We start from the raw sequence: 8,607 nt of genomic DNA on the forward strand, positions 1-8,607 counted from the left end.
ACTAATAAATATTTAGTGATAGCAGTTACTATTTAATGGTCTATTGATGCGTATTTCATTCACTAATTCCTGGTTATTCAGGCATATTTGTAGCAAACCCAGTGTGGCGTATTTCGAATCTCTATGCAAATTAATTTACCTCGGCCGAGCAACACGGTATATGTAAACGTCGGACAATTACACTCGAAACATGTCAAAAGGGACAATCGTTTGTTTATGCGGTGGCCTCTTAGCGGCCTTTGTTCCTATTGGTTTGAGGGTAACAGTGAGGGTAGCTGTGTAATGGGTTATCGCTTGTATAATTTTCGTTTCGTATTTTGGTCGTGCTGCATTTTGGGCTAAAAATGTAAAAACCCCGAAACGATTGGGCTCTGGTGTTCCGAGGCAAAGTATTTTATAAGGGATCTACGAAATCCTTTCAAGATAGGGGTGAGATCCTAGGTCTGTTTCGTACCTGTTTCAAACTGGCTATGCGGCAAGTTTGAAAAGTTTTCGGTTGATACCTACAAGACAAGGAGTTAGTTGTCTAGTTATTTGACGATGCGTGTTGCAAATGACTATATAAATACCTACCTACAACCCTACCTACCTACCTATTTTAGCAATGAACAATAGTACTTACCATAACCTACTGTGCTAGCCGGCGGAATATTATCGGCGTATGTTATCAGTTATCTGCTTATGGGTCAAATCCCTTTAAGCCGTAATGAAAAACATAAAGCGCTTTACAGTTTTATACCATAAAGAAAAATGCAAGAATTATCGCCTCAGGCGAGATTTGAACCCACGTCCAGAAGCTAACAAAACAAAAGCTTAGGCAGTCTAACTACAGAAATATTTTCATCATATCCTTTATAGTTTTTTATTAGTTTGAGTACTTTCACGCTTTATGGATTTGAACTCGCCGGAAGCAGTAAGTCTATCATTTTTTCTTAATTTAAAAAAATGTGGTATCGTAACAGATGGCTCTGTAATACAAATATCAAAAAACTTTATTAAACGCAGGAATTCCAATATCATTGAAGCTAGCGATATGTCGATTCAGTGCGCGCACTTGTTGGTATTTTCTTTCCACTGCGAGACCGTGTGTTCGCCCGATATTGCAAATACTCTGCAATTGCAGTATAACCAAGCGTTACTGCAAATTGGAAATATATGAAGGTATCTGCAAATGGAGCTTTTGGAGGATGTACTGGGGTTGTCGGATTTTTAGAAGGACTGACTTTATTGTAGTAATGTGGAACACGACGATATTGAGTTCAGAGTTCGGTTTGTCGTATTATTTCAGCATCATCATATTAGATACAAACTCAACTATTCTGTATCAAAACTGACGTGTGTGGAAAAGTGTAGTTAAATAGTGTTAAGGCGGGATTCCACCAGTATGCGGCACAAGCATTTTTATACTGAATATATGCTTGTGCCGCACACATGCCGCACGCTGGTGGAATCCCGCCTAAATGTTGGATTAATTGCCAAGGAAAGTATAATAACCGCTTGTACCTTTAAAGTGCCTTTGTCAGTTAGCTACACGTGGCTGCGGTTTTAAACCAGTTATGGTATCTCCCACATTAGACATGTAACCTATTAATTGAACAAATCCGTTTGCCAACCTCTTAATCCTACCGGATTAATGTATAAGTAGTTTCCTCATACCTATCCCGGTAATGGGCAGATACGTTCACAAACTGCCCGTTACTAATTAAATAAATTCCCCTCGACCTCGTACCGTAAGAGATTAGCCCTATTATACCTATCATACAACTTGCGGAGATTAATTTCGCTGGGCCTACACTAAATCTTTTCACTTGCCATCAGATTAGCGCCCTCTCGGAAATGTATCAGTGTTTTTCTAACATTATCTAGCTCCATAAACAGTCCCACCCTAAAATAACATTCAAATTATTTCTACTTTGCATTTAATCTGCGGACCCGGCATAATTTGCTATACGTTACTTAATTATTACTGTACACAAAGCAAAATTTGTGTAAATAGACGGGTCCCAAAGTAAATGTAAGAGTATTTTCACCAAATCAAATAGGTACGTACAGTTTAACATTGGTGAACAGAACTCGGCTACAATCAGAGCTTTCATTATTTAAAAACACTAATTCCAAGGATATCTGCAGACCTTCGGAATATCCAACTGAATTATGTAATAAATTTAACACGAGGACACATACAAAATAACTTAGTTTCAAAACAGTTATTACCTAAATTAAATTCCTAGGACCGGGTCAAATTAATGTAATTCATTTTCCCACAAAGGAAAAGTAGGTACCTTAATAGATATTTAGAAAAATGGAAACTGTTCTAGTTGCTGAGTCAGTTGCAAATTCAGAATGCCTGCGGAGATTCAAAGTATCATAAATTCGCTCTGTCTCACTTATGCTAGCCAATCCCGAATGATGTACGAGTTTCACTTTAAAACTGACTTCGGAATCGATAGGTTACAACAGTATTAAGGCGAGCTATCGGCGGTATTGAAAAACCACTCAAAATCGAGAGCCCTGTACCAATCTGAATATATTCACACGCCAAAAAAACACAAACGATCGCTTCATCGCGTAATCCCTCGGGCCACGGCTTTCTTATTCAAATGTTCAGTCAGCTTTTTTAATGTTTCAACACAGCACATCATCAATCTTTGCGGCGCTCGAACGTGCCCATTACGACCGCCCCTTACAATTATCCAGTCGAATAAAAACGTTTTGAGTGTTAAATTAACGATATCTCTGCAGAGCTTGTCTGACTAAGTGATTAATTCTTACCCTCCTCGATAGTGAGATCTTAAGCACGACCCTTACTTAATATTCTATCTATTATTACAGATTTTTGTTAATACTAGCAGATTTATTGCTAGGCGAGCTAAAGCTAGGCGGTGAATAATTCGGGGTCTGTCTTTTTGAAATGGGGCAGGGTCTAGGGTGTATGTCTTAAAAGATTTATTCTGTTTGCTTTGAGCTTGATTTACCTAAACATCGTAGGTACATCGATTTAAAAATATTTCGATGGGAGTCGGAGCACCTGCGCAAAATTTCGAAAACTCGTTGAGTTGTAATAAAATTGGACGCCATGAATTGAATCTGGCATTGATAATTTTTCCGTTTCTGCTTAACGACAATAATAAAGGCAAATTTCATAAAAGAAAACACTTAGTCACAAAGTGTCTTTAGGTATTCATAATTCTAGAATCCCATTTGTTATTCCGTTAGATTACATAACCTGAAATGAATGACACCAGGATATTTGCTAAATATATGTATTCGCCTATTTATTTCATCATTAGAATTTGAACCATATAAACGAATTCCTTCATAATTGACATGTCATTCTACTGAGCGTCTATTAGACTTTACCGTACCTAGATAGAAGGTACCTACGTCGCGCTTTCGGTGTTTAATACCTACTATAGTTAGTACATTGGGGATATAATTTTCAGCACTGAATGCAGTCAGCTTGTCGTATTTCAGCAGGAACATTTTCAACAACATTTTCCATGTCAATGGAGTTAATGTGGATAGGTAATATAATTTTATGGGTGCTGTTTAATCACCCATTCAGCAGGCTGTGTCAGCCGCACGGATATTACCTGGTTATCGTGCCAAATATCGTCAGTTTAAATCCTGTGCTTTTATTATTCACCATAATGACTGGTCACCTGATATTATACATAGAACGAACGCGTACAGTGCAAATTAATTCCTCAAAGTGACTTTTTATAATGAAAATGTTTTACGTTTTCGTATTTCGCCAGAAGTCAAATGGATTGAACGAGTAAAAGACAGGACCTACACTGCATTGCACAGTATTCTATTCAGTCACATAGGTATTAATGAAAAAAAAGGCTGCTATTTAACTGATCACCAGATTTAGTAAAATTTAATACCAAAAAAATCTATTTTACCACCCTAAAATAATAAATGATCACCAAAATTATAACACCATTTTAATGTGAAATGATTACCGATTTTATTACATTTTACTATCCTATTAAAGGAAATGACACCAAACTAATAATTATTTACCCAAAAATAGTAAATTATTACCATACTTCAAACCCCATTTTAATGTGAAGTGATAACCATATTTTTACATCTTGCTATCCTATTAAAGAAAATTACACCAAAATAATCATTGTAAACCCAGAAATAGTAAATGACCACCAAAATTAGAACTCCATTTTAATGTAAAATATTAAACAAATTTTTAAATCTTGCTATCCTATTAAAGCAAATTACTCCAAAATAGTAATTGTAAACCCAAAAATAGTAGTAGGTAAGGACCACCAAAATTGTAACCACATTTTAATTAAAAATGTGCAAACATTTAATATATGGTTATCCTATTAAATTAATTAATCCACTTCGTCACCTTTTTCTAGTAGCATTTTATTTCTGTAACAGTCGCAGTTCTAACCTAACCTAACCCACTTTTCTAGTAGCATTCGTTTCTGTAAGGGTCGCAGTTCAAACCTAACCTAACCCACTTTTCTAGTAGCATTTATTTTCTGTAAGGGTCGCAGTTCAAACCTTTTTTTTTTTTTTTTTTTTCCTCGCAGGGGTAAATACGTTTACGTATCTCACCCCCGGGCTGCGAAGGCCCGTTGGGGATGGGGTGGTATGTGGGACTCGCTCCTCCCGTATTCTCTCTGATTACTCAGAGGGAGGGGAGGAGAATACCCACTAACTTCCCCTGCGGCGTTACCCTCTCTGCCGTTTTCGGGGAGCACCATGAGATCACGAGTATTCTACCAGGATGCTCCCCCGGCTGCCCCAGCAAATTTACCGGGGGTACCCTCGGCCGAAGGAGGAGGGATTGTGTAACGCTACAACCCCTCCCCAGACGTATTATATAGAGCCTCATCTGCGGGTCCCCAATCCGCGGTTTTACTGGGGAAGAAGGCGGTTAATGTATTGTAACCTCCTTCTTCCCCTTCGCCTGCGCCGTAGCGGGTGTGCGTTCACGTCATCTTCACGCACTCGCTCGGCTTCCTCCTTCTGCTTCATTATAGTTTCGCAAAAGGAGGCAACCGTTCCCCATTGCCTCTCGCCGCGCAACATAGCAGATACCACATTGTGCAGCGAAAGGTCACCTCCTATTTCAGCATCAATTATGAGCTGCTGTCTCTCCATGTCCCATCTTCGGCATACCTCAAGGGTATGTTGGGCCGTATCGTCTGGGTCACCGCACTCATGACACACCGGCGTGGGCTCCCTCTCGATTCTATGCAGGTAATGACCGAAACAGCCATGCCCGGTCATTACCTGCGTTAATCTAAATGTGAGGACGCCAAATTTTCTTCCAACCCACTGGTCTAGGGATGGTAGGATTGCCCCTATTGTGCGTGTTCCATAGGGGGAATCCTCCAGTAGGTCTTTCCACCTCTCTTTAAGGCGGTCCAACGCACGCCTTTCCGCTCTTTCCCCATCTTCAGGATCTAGCTGCTCTCCGCGTGCCCTGGCGCCAGCTCTCACCCTATATCTTTCCGCGAGGACTACCGCTTCCAGCTCCCATGGGGGGGTGCCTGCCAGCACACATGCCGCCGCGTATGACACATTGTGATATGCCCTTGTTACACGCAGGGCAATGACCCTCTGAGGCCGACGGAGGAGTACTCTATTGCGGCTGGAGAGCCGGTCCGCCCAGATGGGAGCTCCGTACATCGCCATACTCCGCACAACACCTGTGTATAGGCGCCTACACAGTGAGCCAGGTCCGCCTATATTGGGGACGACTAAGGGCCGAGGCCGCGCCCACTACTCGAGGAGCCAACTTGTTAAAGTGCTCCTCGAAGTTCCATTTGCGGTCCAGAATGAGGCCAAGGTATTTGATGTTGGCCCTGATCTGGACCGCCTCGCCCGCAACGGGTATGTTGGTTCCTGCTGGAATCTTCCACCCTCGCCCTCCAAAGATTATGGCTTCAGTTTTTGCTAACGCCACCTTTAGGCCTAAAAGCTCTATTCTACCCACAGTGAGCTCTGTGGCTACCGCTGCCCTTCGCATAGTCTCTGCCTTATCTTTTCCCCGCACAGCCACCATAGTGTCATCGGCGTAACAAATGGTGATCATGCGGGGAAGTTGGGCACCTCTTATTGCCCAGTCGTAGCCGAGGTTCCACAGTAAGGGCCCTAATACCGACCCCTGTGGAACCCCGCAGGCCATTGCCCTTTGTTTTAGGCCGTTTTGATCTTTATAGATCACTACCCTGTCCGTTAGGTAGTGTTCTATAACCCGCCGTAGGTAGAGCGGCACTCGGTGGAAGCGTAGTGCCTCTGCAATTACTGCATAGGGAAGGGTACCGAAAGCATTGGCTATGTCCAATGACACCGCCACTATCCCCTCTCCTCTTCCCGCCGCATAATTGCTGAACTCTCTGAGAGAGTTTAGGGCGTCTATGGTGGACCGTCCCACCCGAAAACCAAATTGTCGGTCACTTATATCCGGGCCAGTCTCCCTCAGATGTCGGGCAATGCGCAGGACGAGAATGCGCTCAAACGCCTTTCCCGTTTCGTCTAGCAAGACGAGTGGACGATATCCGGAAGGCGCATCTGCCGGTCGACCATCTTTCCTTAAGAGGCAGAGTCTGCCCTCTTTCCAGCACCTCGGAAAGACACCCTCTTGGAGACAGTCGGTGAATAGGTCTTTTAACCGGGTCCCTAGGTGCTTCAGGGCAATGGGTAGGATTTTCCCAGGCACCCCATCGGGTCCCGGTGCCTTTTTACACCCCCGCAGTCGATCGACGATCCACGCCATCTCATCCTCGGTGACTGGTGGTATTTCCAGCTGGCCCTCCGGTTCCTCATATGGGGCGGTCATTATTGGAGGATCAAAATCCGGCGCTTGTGGAAAGAGACCCTCGACAATTCTGGCGAGGAGTTCCGGCTCAAGTGAATCCATTGAGGTAGCTTGTTTCATCTTATTCCGTACCATTTTGTATGGCCGCCCCCATGGAGCCCTGTTAAGAGTGGCAAAAAACTCCTCTCTTGCCTTATCCTTCCTTTTGGCAATGGCTGATGTGAGGGCCTCTTTTGCCGCTTTAAGGGTGGCGTAAAGTTGCTCTTCCTCTCCGACAGTATGACGCCGTCGCCTACATCGAGTGTAAGCACGGCGGGCGCTGTTGCTGGCTGTTCGTAATGCCGCTATCTCTGCCGACCACCAATAAACTTGATTTTTGCCAGAAGGTCGCCTAATGCGGGGCATCGCCGCATTGCATATGGTCGTAAGAGACGACCGAAAGCTTATTGCCCGCGCCTCAGTCCCTACTACATCTGGTGAGGGGGCATTCCAGCCTTCTATCATGGCCGCTTCGTCCACCATAGTCCGGTCGAGCTGTGCCAGTGACCACCTTGGGAGCTCCCTTCCCGCTCTTCTTTGGCCTCCTCTTGTCACCACAGCTGTGGGGATGGGAGAGACCCTCATCCGTATGTAAAGGTGATCGGAGAGGGTCTCTATGTCGCCTAAAACTCGCCAGTCACCAATCCGAGCAGCGACGACAGGGGTAGCGAATGTTACATCCACGATGGACCCTCCCTGTCGTCGCACGCAAGTATTAGCATTTCCCTGGTTGAGTGTTATCAGTCCCATTGTAGCTGCCCAATCCCTTAGTGTTGCCCCTCTCGGATCCGTGATGGGCGAGCCCCATGTCGCACTTTTGGCGTTTAGGTCTCCCATCAACAGCACCGGAGTTGGTGCCACCCTTCGTATGAGCACCGCTAAATTCTCCAGGTGCCTCTCAAAGGCTGGCAACGGCCGGTTGGGGGAGAAGTATGTGCCGATCAGAATAATGTTCTCCCACTTAGCCGCTGCAATGCCTGGCTCTGTGTGTACTTTGGTCAGAGGGGGGAAGTCTCCGACAGCTGGCATGACTAGAGCCACCTTATCGTCCGTTGCCCCCACCCAGTTTGTTCGAGGGGGGATGCACCATGGTTCCGCCACTACCGCTACACTCACGTCCCACTCGGTTATGACCTGCATTAGCAGGTCCTGGGCCTGGGTCCTGGGTTCTGCAAGGGTCGCAGTTCAAACCTAGCCTAACCCACTTTTCTAGTAGCATTTCGTTTCTGTAAGGGTCGCAGTTCAAACCTAACCTAACCCACTTTTTTAGCAGCATTTCGTTTATGTAAGGGTCGCAGTTCTAACCTAACCTAACCTAGCCCACTTTTCTAGTAGCATTTCGTTTCTATAAGGGTCGCAGTTCCAACCTAACCTAACCCACTTTTCTAGTAGCATTTCGTTTCTGTAAGGGTCGCAGTTCAAACCTAACCTAACCCACTTTTTTAGCAGCATTTCGTTTCTGTAAGGGTCGCAGTTCAAACCTAACCCACTTTTCTAGTAGCATTTCGTTTCTGTATGGGTCGCAGTTCAAATCTAACCTAACCCACTTTTCTAATAGCATTACGTTTCTGTATGGGTCGCAGTTGATACCTAACCTAACCCACTTTTCTAGTAGCATTTCGGTTCTGTGAGGATCGCAGTTCTAACCTAACCTAACCCACTTTTATAGTAGCATTTCGTTTCTGTAAAGGTCGCAGTTCAAACCTAACCTAACCTACTTTTCTAGTAGCATTTCGTTTCTGTATGGGTCGCAATGCTAACCTAGCCTA

The sequence above is a fragment of the Cydia splendana genome, chromosome 7, assembly GCF_910591565.1.
Source record: "Cydia splendana chromosome 7, ilCydSple1.2, whole genome shotgun sequence".
Taxonomy (NCBI): Eukaryota; Metazoa; Arthropoda; class Insecta; order Lepidoptera; family Tortricidae; genus Cydia; species Cydia splendana.